Source organism: Brienomyrus brachyistius, chromosome 4 (genome assembly GCF_023856365.1).
Source record: "Brienomyrus brachyistius isolate T26 chromosome 4, BBRACH_0.4, whole genome shotgun sequence".
Taxonomy (NCBI): Eukaryota; Metazoa; Chordata; class Actinopteri; order Osteoglossiformes; family Mormyridae; genus Brienomyrus; species Brienomyrus brachyistius.
Window position 1 is genome coordinate 39,551,119 of NC_064536.1, and position 11,252 is coordinate 39,562,370.

Consider the following 11,252-nt stretch of genomic DNA (forward strand, 5'->3'; position numbering starts at 1 on the left):
GCTGTTTATTTTTCCATAGCTGGTGACCGCAATTAGCATTTTAGCCATGTTGGTAGGTACTCTTTTGAGAAAGAAGTTCTTGTTATTCACATTCTGTGTCCTGGTGTTTTTAATTTCTCATAATGTGAACAAAGATATGTCATATACAAGTTTTTTGAGAGACTAAATTTTGGTTTGATTTATAATTTATTTAATGGTAAATAAAGTTCTTATACAGCCATTTTAGAATTAGTGCAGTCTTTCGTTTAGAATTAGCGCAATATTCTTAAAAACTGCATGTTCAAACCAAACGCCATGCCATAATTGATTTACAGATATTTCATTCAGGAATCTATGGAGGGTATACTGTAGGTAGGCCTGTTTGTGTGTGTGTGTGCGCGCGTTTGGGTGGGTGGTTATGTACATAGTGCTATAAAAACATGTTATTTTGACTTTGTAGGGACATGTTTTCGTACCCGAAAGTAAGAAGATACTGAATTTTATTAAATTCTGTGAATGCAGTCAAAGGAATAATTCAAAAAGTCTTGCATTTTGTTTGGTTGCTTACTGTTACTGCTTGGTAACTACTGCAATGTTTAAGGTTGCCATAGTTAGGATTGGGGTTACGCCCATACAAATGAATGGAGAATCCCCACAAAGATTCAAATACCTAATCTGTGTGTGTGTGTGTGTGTGTGGAGTAGGTGTATATTACATTGTGGGGACCAAATGTCCCCCACAATGTGACAAAAACCTGCTATTTTGATGTTTTGGGGGGGCATTTTCAGGTACTCACAAAGATCTGTAAATACAGTCAAAAAACTAAAAATGCCAAAAGTCTTGTATTTGGTTTGGTTACATAAGGTTAAGGTTAGGGGTTGGTAGGGGTTAAAGTTGTGATGTTGGGATTACAGTTTTCCCCATAGAAATGAATGGAGAGTCCCCACGAAGATATCATTACACAGCTCTGTGTGTGTGTGTGTGTGTGTGTGTGTGTTGTGTGTGGTATCAGATCAGTCCCTGAGAGTTCAGTAGTCTGACGCCATGTTTCTGAGTCTGGTTGTGGAGGCCTGAATGCTTTTCCAGATGCTAGGAGAGTGAAAAGATTATGTGAGGGGTGGGTGGGGTCATCCACAATGTTGGTGGCTTTGCGGATGGAGCGTGTGATGTGAATGTCCATGATGGAGGGGAGAGAGACTCTAATAATCTTCTCAGCTATCCTCACTATCCGCTGGTCATGTGATCTGAGGCGAGGCAGTTCCTAAATCAGACCGTGATGCAGCTGCTCAGGATGCTCTCATTAGTTTCCCTGTAAAATGTTGTGAGGATGGGAGATGGACATTTCTCAGCTTCCGCTGAAAGTAGAGGTGCTGCTGTGCTTTCTTGACTATGGAGCCTGTGTTGAGACAAACTTGTGTGTTGTTTTTGTTTGTCACATAGCGTAAAAATTGCCTAAGGAATCAAAAATGTGGTTCCATGGGGTTCCAGACAGTGACCTTTTTTGGAGACAGTGAGACAAAATTTTATACCTAGGTGCACCAGTTATGATATTGGTCAGGTAGGCTGTGGTCTGTCAGTTGTTGACAAGTGGCTGGTGACCCATGCAACCCAAGCAGAAGTGAGCAGAACTTGTATCAGCCAAATAGACAGGAGAAAGCGGATTTTTCATTGGACTTCAGGACTCCTGAGTAACAGATAAAGACAGAGAAACAGCAAAGTTATGGAGAATCAGGAAGTAAGTGCCAGTCTGCACAGATCTGAGGTCAGTGACACACATAAGGCTCCTCTGATGCTCCTCTTCATCCGCTGATGGGCCTCCAGGTGAGAATCAGAAATGAATCATAATAACAACTGACACAAAGGCCTGAGGTCAGACCCTCTGTATGCAGCACAAAGTGTGTCTGCAGCCTCACCCTCACATCGTGTATGACGACATTTCTGCTTTTTAGATTAAGTGCCTGTCTGAGAATAACTTCTGCATCATGCTAATGATTTAGCTGTTTTGTGCTCATGTGCAAAAGAAAAATGAGGAAGTTAAATATATCAGAAATAAATTTCGAATGTGGCTCAAGGCCACAGTAAAGTGGACCATCACATGAAGTAAGTACAAAACAGCCTTTACTAATAAGCTGAGGATTAAACAACATATATGATGTGCATAATCTGACAGTATATCAGCGTGAGAGCAAGGCTGGCCCTGGAAGTGGTGTGCATGCAACGGCAGAGCAAAGTTAGAGACACCCGCTAAAAACTTTCATTTCATCTCACTTACTTCTTTTTTCTTTTTCCTTCTTTTTTTCTCTCCTAATCTGTCCATCCTCTTCGGCCAGCTCACCCACTGCAATACTTTACGGGTTAAAAATGAAATAAATAAATAAAATTTAAAAAATGAAATCGATCAACATGAGAGGCCTATACAGAGTTTATAGAGCTCCTCATGGTAAAGCAAACATGTTTGGCACAGCAGTGCATTCAGACCATGAATCTGCTAAAGCTGCCCGACAGGACAAAGAGAATAAAAAAAGAAGAAGGTGGATAGTTCAGGTCCAGAAAGTAAAAATCCAGACCAAGATTTAGTTTCAACCAAACAGCTGAGTACTCTGTGTCTGTAGCACTTTACACAACTAGTTGTTTGAAACAAAGTCCTGGACTGGATTTTTACTCTCTGGACCTAAACTATCCACTTCTGGATCAGTGTCATACTTAAAGTCGTGGTTTTGGTTTTCAGCACCACGGACAGCAACTAGACTTACTGTCATTTAAAGGGAGTGAAAGCAGAAACCAATAGATCACACAGGGATATTTTCATTTGATGGTGTCTTTCTTTTTACTTTTGATATGCCGTCTTCCTCCTTAGCTGATATGTGAGGCTGCTGTCAGCTGAGACAAGCTGGTGTATTTGTACCGCAGATTGAAAAGTGTGCGGTCCCGATTACATCACTCTTTAAAAGAGTCCCTGATTGGTGGGCTCTGACGAGGAGGCGTGACCTAAAAACTCCAAACCATTTATCCATCCATCCATCCATCCATTTTCCAAACCGCTTATCCTACTGGGTCGCGGGGGGTCTGGAGCCTATCCCGGAAGCAATGGGCATGGGAACAACCCTGGATGGGGGGCCAGCCCATCGCAGGGCAGTTCCCATGCATAGCTGCACTTTTACAAAATCACTCTTCCACAGACTCTAATAGATGTTTTTATGTCACTCATGTTGCATGAGCCCAGCGTACTTCCATAACTGGGCAAAGAACTTCTTCAGAAGTAGATACCAATACTTGTCTCATAGCGGATCAACAAACCTTCCAATTTCAACGTCTAGCCCAAACTGATCTCAGATGCAAGCATCTGTACATTCATCCGCATCCCATGGCTAAGATTTCACCTGCAACAGTAGCCAATCGAGCATCAACAAAATTTGGCAACAGCAAAATCTGTGATGAGGGCCATATACTTGTTGACTGTTACACTTGTATCACAACACCAGACCTGGACCAGAACCAGACATACTGCTAGCAGGTATGTGGAAAGATAAAAGATAATCGCTACGAAACTTTTTCAACTTCGGCGTTGGTGGAATAGTGGCTAGCATAGCTGCCTTCCAAGCAGTTGACCCGGTTTCGGGTCCTGGCTGACGCAGCCTTACTTATGACCTCCATCTCTGTGAGTGTCTTCAGGTGCTTATAGTCCAGCTGAACAGCATGTCATCAATATCCCGCTGCATTATAGAAACTGAAAGAAGCATTACTCCAACAATCTATACATCTGCCTTCCAGATGTGTTAGCACACTGGCAAACAGGCCTGCTTATGTCAGTGAAAGCCTCATTAGCGCAGTCGGTAGCATGTCAGTCTCATGATCTGAAGGTCATGAGTTCAACCCTCAGACAGGGCAGTTTATTTACTTGCTGAAACAGTTCCCATGCATAGCTGCACTTTTACAAAATCACTCTTCCACAGACTCTAATAGATGTTTTTATGTCACTCATGTTGCATGAGCCCAGCGTACTTCCATAACTGGGCAAAGAACTTCTTCAGAAGTAGATACCAATACTTGTCTCATAGCGGATCCACAAACCTTCCAATTTCTACGTCTAGACCAAACTGATCTCAGATGCAAGCATCTGTACAGTCATCCGCATCCCATGGCTAAGATTTCACCTGCAACAGTAGCCAATGGAGCAACAACTAAATTCGGCAACAGCAAAATCTGTGACGAGGGCTATATACTTGTTGACTGTTACACTTGTATCACAACACCAGACCTGGACCAGAACCAGACATACTGCTAGCAGGTTTGTGGAAAGATAAAAGATAATCGCTACCGAGCTTTTTCAAATTCGGTGTTGGTGGTATAATGGCTAGCATAGCTGCCTTCCAAGTAGTTGACCCGGGTTCGATTCCCGGCCGACGCAGCCTTACTTATGACCTCCTTGTCTGTGAGTGTCTTCAGGTGCTTATAGTCCAGCTGAACAGCATGTCATCAATAACCCGCTGCGTTATAGAAACTGAAAGAAGCATTACTCCATCAATCTATACATCTGCCTTCCAGATGTGTTAGCACACTGGCAAACAGGGCGGCTTATGTCAGTGAAAGCCTCGTTAGCGCAGTCGGTAGCGCGTCAGTCTCATAATCTGAAGGTCGTGAGTTCGACCCTCAGACAGGGCAGTTTGTTTTCTTGGTGAAACAGTTCCCATGCATAGCTGCACTTTTACAAAATCACTCTCCCACAGATTCTAATAGATGTTTTTATGTCACTCATGTGGCATCAGCCCAGCCTACTTCCATAACTGTGCAAAAGAACTTCTTCAGAAGTAGATACCATTACTCGTCTCATAGCGGATCCACAAACCTTCCAATTTCAACGTCAAGCCCAAACTGATCTCAGATGCAAGCATCTGTACAGTCATCCGCATCCCATGGCTAAGATTTCACCTGCAACAGTAGCCAATCGAGCAACAACAAAATTCGGCAACAGCAAAATCTGTGACGAGGGCCATATACTTGTTGACTGTTACACTTGTATCACAACACCAGACCTGGACCAGAACCAGACATACTGCTAGCAGGTTTGTGGAAAGATAAGAGATAATCGCTACAAAGCTTTTTCAACTTCGGCGTAGGTGGTATAGTGGCTAGCATAGCTGCCTTCCAAGCTGTTGACCTGGGTTCAATTCCTGGCCAACGCAGCCTTACTTATGACCTCCTTCTCTGTGAGTGTCTTCAGGTGCTTATAGTCCAGCTGAACAGCATGTCATCAATAACCCACTGCGTTATAGAAACTGAAACAAGCATTACTCCATCAATCTATATATCTGCCTTCCAGATGAGTTAGCACACTGGCAAAACAGGGCTGCTTATGCCAGTGAAAGCCTCGTGAGCGCAGTTGGTAGCGCGTCAGTCTCATAATCTGAAGGTCATCAGTTCGACCCTCACACGGGGCAGTTTATTTACTTGCTGAAACAGTTCCCATGCATAGCTGCACTTTTACAAAATCACTCTCCCACAGATTCTAATTGATGTTTTTATGTCACTCATGTGGCATCAGCCCAGCGTACTTCCATAACTGTGCAAAAGAACTTCTTCAGAAGTAGATACCATTACTCGTCTCATAGCGGATCCACAAACCTTCCAATTTCAACGTCTAGCCCAAACTGATCTCAGATGCAAGCATCTGTACAGACATCCGCATCCCATGGCTAAGATTTCACCTGCAACAGTAGCCAATCGAGCAACAACAAAATTCGGCAACAGCAAAATCTGTGACGAGGGCCATATACTTGTTGACTGTTACACTTGTATCACAACACCAGACCTGGACCAGAACCAGACATACTTCTAGCAGGTTTGTGGAAAGATAAAAGATAATCGCTATAAAGCTTTTTCAACTTCGGTGTTGGTGATATAGTGGCTAGCATAGCTGCCTTCCAAGTAGTTGACCCGGGTTCGATTCCCGGCCGACGCAGCCTTACTTATGACCTCCTTGTCTGTGAGTGTCTTCAGGTGCTTATAGTCCAGCTGAACAGCATGTCATCAATAACCCGCTGCGTTATAGAAACTGAAAGAAGCATTACTCCATCAATCTATACATCTGCCTTCCAGATGTGTTAGCACACTGGCAAACAGGGTTGCTTATGTCAGTGAAAGCCTCGTTAGCGCAGTCGGTAGCGCGTCAGTTTTATAATCCGAAGGTCGTGAGTTCGACCCTCACACAGGGCAGTTTATTTACTTGCGGAAACAGTTCCCATGCATAGCTGCACTTTTACAAAATCACTCTCCAACAGATTCTAATTGATGTTTTTATGTCACTCATGTGGCATCAGCCCAGCGTACGTCCATAACTGTGCAAAAGAACTTCTTCAGAAGTAAATACCATTACTCGTCTCATAGCGGATCCACAAACCTTCCAATTTCAACGTCTAGCCCAAACTGATCTCAGATGCAAGCATCTGTACAGTCATCCGCATCCCATGGCTAAGATTTTACCTGCAACAGTAGCCAATCGAGCAACAACAAAATTCGGCAACAGCAAAATCTGTGACGAGGGCCATATACTTGTTGACTGTTACACTTGTATCACAACACCAGACCTGGACCAGAACCAGACATACTGCTAGCAGGTTTGTGGAAAGACAAAAGATAATCGCTACGAAGCTTTTTCAACTTCGGCGTTGGTGGTATAGTGGCTAGCATAGCTGCCTTCCAAGCAGTTGACCCGGGTTCGATTCCCGGCCAACGCAGCCTTACTTATGACCTCCTTCTCTGTGAGTGTCTTCAGGTGCTAATAGTCCAGCTGAACAGCATGTCATCAATATCCTGCTGCATTATAGAAACTGAAAGAAGCATTACTCAATCAATCTATATATCTGCCATCCAGAAGAGTTAGCACACTGGCAAAACAGGGCTGCTTATGCCAGTGAAAGCCTCGTTAGCGCAGTCGGTAGCGCATCAGTCTCATAATCTGAAGGTCGTGAGTTCGACCCTCACACAGTGCAGTTTATTTACTTCCTGAAACAGTTCCCATGCATAGCTGCACTTCTACAAAATCACTCTCCCACAGATTCTAATTGATGTTTTTATGTCACTCATGTGGCATCAGCCCAGCGTACGTCCATAACTGTGCAAAAGAACTTCTTCAGAAGTAAATAATTACTCGTCTCATAGCGGATCCACAAACCTTCCAATTTCAACGTCTAGCCCAAACTGATCTCAGATGCAAGCATCTGTACAGTCATCCGCATCCCATGGCTAAGATTTCACCTGCAACAGTAGCCAATCGAGCATCAACAAAATTCGGCAACAGCAAAATCTGTGACGAGGGCCATATACTTGTTGACTGTTACACTTGTATCACAACACCAGACCTGGACCAGAACCAGACATACTGCTAGCAGGTTTGTGGAAAGATAAAAGATAATCGCTACAAAACTTTTTCAACTTCGCCGTTGGTGGTATAGTGGCTAGCATAGCTGCCTTCCAAGCAGTTGACCCGGGTTCGATTCCCGGCCAACGCAGCCTTACTTATGACTTCCTTCTCTGTGAGTGTCTTCAGATGCTTATAGTCCAGCTGAACAGCATGTCATCTGCATTGTCGAAACTGAAAGAAGCATTACTCCATCAATCTGTATGTCTGCCTTCCAGATGTGTTAGCACACTGGCAAATAGGGCTATCAACTTCAGTGAAAGCCTCTGTAGCGCGTCAGTCTCATAATCTGAAGGTCGTGAGTTCGGCCCTCACACAGGGCAGTTTATTTACTTGCTGAAACAGTTCCCATGCATAGCTGCACTTTTACAAAATCACTCTCTCACAGACTCTAATAGATGTTTTTATGTCACTCATGTTGCATGAGCCCAGCGTACTTCCATAACTGTGCAAAGAACTTTTTCAGAAGTAGATACCATTACTGGTCTCATAGCGGATCCACAAACCTTCCAATTTCAACGTCTAGCCCAAACTGATCTCAGATGCAAGCATCTGTACAGTCATCCGCATCCCATGGCTAAGATTTCACCTGCAACAGTAGCCAATTGAGCAAAAAGTCATGCATGGCGAGGCAGGGGGATATCTTTACATTAATGGGCGATGCATTACTGGGGATCTTTGGCGCCACCTTTTGACCTGTTACAGTCGTCATCAACATTAAAAAAACATTTCCATTTCCACTGCGTGAAAAAACAAATTGCACCCTATTTATAGAGTGGGAGACTACTTTTTGCAAAGATTTATATCTCCTGAAATTACTTCTTCACAGATAAGCACCAGAATGTTCTTTTCCCAGATGGTAGTAGGGAGAAAAATCTCCTACCACTGATAATTCTGACCATACACAAATTTTTATTTTTCTGCGTCTTGCGATTTTACCTTATCAAAAATAACCAGTAAATCCTATTATTATCCTGCTACCCCCACTCTACCAAAACTCATGAAATGATATGATACATTTGGAGGAGGAAGATTTCTAATTGATCCTTTATACCCACCACCCAGACCAGTATCAGTATTTCATTCTGGTGAATAAACAAGACATAATTAACTAGCCGTCTGTGATACTCTCAAAGCCAAACTAGACACTGTGTATTTTCAACGTACTCCAGACATTTGCTAAATGCTATTCACCAAGAATGCCTATGGAAAGGGATGGAGCCTTCATTAGCTGCTCGTGGCATCGAGGCTACTCCGATAGAAGCGGCCAAATTGCTAAAACTGTTTCACAACCTATACAGTAACGCTGGCAAAATCAGGACGCTGCTTCGATACGTTATAACATCACCATGGTAATGAACCCAGCAAACGGTTAATCTTACTTCAACAACATGGGACATTTAAAAAGCAAACGTATAGGGGCTCTTTTCAGAATAACATCTTCAGATGAAACGCATTACGACAGACCGGATGAGTAAAACCAATCATATCAACCATAAGTCTTATTGTTTTTAAGTTTAACACAATTATTTTCTCTTACAATTTAAATATAAACAATCACATTACGAAAAATGGCCACAGCATCTACAGTTTAAGCTACTAATTTTAAATATATTTCAATTATATTTTGCGGCAATATTTGCATGAACTATATCACGACATAAAATGAAATATAAAATTAACTATGCTTACAAAACAACATCTGAAGAAATAGCAAGAAACATACGAAGAGATGCTTCTCACCTCTGTGCCATCGCTCTGTCAGAAAGTTTATGTTCAACCTGCACTGATTTTGTTTCTATAGAAACCAGCGAAATTTTTCATTGGTCGAAAGGATGAAGATATGTACTGACGCAATATTCAACGAATGAAAACGAGAAATGATTGTCAGGGAGGGACGAATTTGATGGTGAACCAATCAAAAGTAGTATGTTTAGCTCGTGCTTGTTCTGGCTGGGCGTGATTGGATTTGTTGATCTAACTGCCTTCAAGCCCGTAAACCATGTATCTACTTGTCAATGGGAAACCACGCAGTTCTGTCTATAAATTCTGACTGTAATTTTTTTTATGACATTATGTCTTTGCTATGCAGTATTACGGTAATGCGTAATACCGCGATGTTTGGGGTGTACCGCTGTTTTTTTTTCTATAGCTGGTGAACGCAATTAGTATTTTAGCCACGTTGGTAGGTCCGCTTTTGAGAAAGAACACTATAGTTCTTGTTATTCACATTCTGTGTCCTGGTGTTTTTATTTTCTCCTAATGTGAACATAGATATGTCATATACACGTTTTTTGAGAGACTAAATTTTGGTTTGATTTATAATTTATTTAATGGTAAATAAAGTTCTTATATAGTCATTTTAGCATTAGCGCAATATTCTTAAAAACTGCATGTTCTAACCAAACGCCATGCCATAATAACTGCTTTACAGATATTTCATTCAGGAATCTATGGAGGGTATACTGTAGGTAGGCCTGTTTGTGTGTGTGTGTGTGCGCGTTTGGGTGGGTGGTCATGTACATAGTGCTATAAAAACATGTTATTTTGACTTTGTAGGGACATGTTTTCGATCCCGAAAGTAAGAAGATACTGAATTTTATTAAATTCTGTGAATGCAGTCAAAGGAATAATTCAAAAAGTCTTGCATTTTGTTTGGTTGCTTACTGTTACTGCTTGGTAACTACTGCAATGTTTAAGGTTGCCATAGTTAGGATTGGGGTTACGCCCATACAAATGAATGGAGAATCCCCACAAAGATTCAGATACCTAATCTGTGTGTGTGTGTGGATTAGGTGTATATTACATTGTGGGGACCAAATGTCCCCCACAATGTGACAAAAACCTGTTATTTTGATGTTTTGGGGGGCATTTTCAGGTACTCACAAAGATCTATCTGTAAATACAGTCAAAAAACTAAAAATGCCAAAAGTCTTGTATTTGGTTTGGTTACATATGGTTAAGGTTAGGGGTTGGTAGGGGTTAAAGTTGTCATGTTGGGATTACAGAATGATTGGAGAGTCCCCACGAAGATATAATTACACAGCTGTGTGTGTGTGTTGTGTGTGGTATCAGATCAGTCCCTGAGAGTTCAGTAGTCTGACGCCATGTTTCTGAGTCTGGTTGTGGAGGCCTGAATGCTTTTCCAGATGCCAGAGTGAAAAGATTCTGTGAGGGGTGGGTGGGGTCATCCACAATGTTGGTGGCTTTGCGGATGGAGCGTGTGATGTGAATGTCCATGATGGAGGGGAGAGAGACTCTAATAATCTTCTCAGCTATCCTCACTATCCGCTGGTCTTGTGATCTGACAACTGACACAAAGGCCTGGGGTCAGACCCTCTGTATGCAGCACACAGTGTGTCTACAGTCTCACCCTCACATCGTGTATGATGACATTTCTGCTTTTTAGATTAAGTGCCTGTCTGAGAATAACTTCTGCATCATGCTAATTATTTAGCTGTTTCGTGCTCATGGGCAAAAGAAAAATGAGGATTAAGTTAAATATATCGGAAATAAATTTCTAATGTGGCTCAAGGCCACAGTAAAGTGGACCATCACATCAAGTAAGTACAAAATAGTCTTTACTTATACGCTAAGGGTTAAAACAATATATAAGATGTGCATAATCTGACAGTATATCAGCGTGAGAGCAAGGCTGGCCCTGGAAGTGGTGTGCATGCAACGGCAGAGCAAAGTTAGAGACACCCGCTAAAAACTTTCATTTCATCTCACTTACTGCTTTCTTCTTTTTCCTTCTTTTTTTCCCTCCTAATCTGTCCATCCTCTTCGGCCAGCTCACCCACTGCAATACTTTACGTGTTAAAAATGAAATAAATAAATAAAATTTTAAAAATGA

General features: G+C 42.1%; 3 non-coding genes across 3 annotated transcripts; all 3 read left to right on the forward strand.

Annotated features, from left to right (window-relative positions):
- Positions 1 to 6,119: 6,119 nt before the first annotated feature.
- Positions 6,120 to 6,192, forward strand: trnai-uau (transfer RNA isoleucine (anticodon UAU)). The gene has a single exon. It is a non-coding gene; the product is annotated as a tRNA-Ile (tRNA).
- Positions 6,193 to 6,641: 449 nt separating this feature from the next.
- Positions 6,642 to 6,713, forward strand: trnag-ucc (transfer RNA glycine (anticodon UCC)). Its single transcript has one exon. It is a non-coding gene; the product is annotated as a tRNA-Gly (tRNA).
- Positions 6,714 to 7,414: 701 nt separating this feature from the next.
- Positions 7,415 to 7,487, forward strand: trnag-ucc (transfer RNA glycine (anticodon UCC)). Its single transcript has one exon. It is a non-coding gene; the product is annotated as a tRNA-Gly (tRNA).
- Positions 7,488 to 11,252: the final 3,765 nt, after the last annotated feature.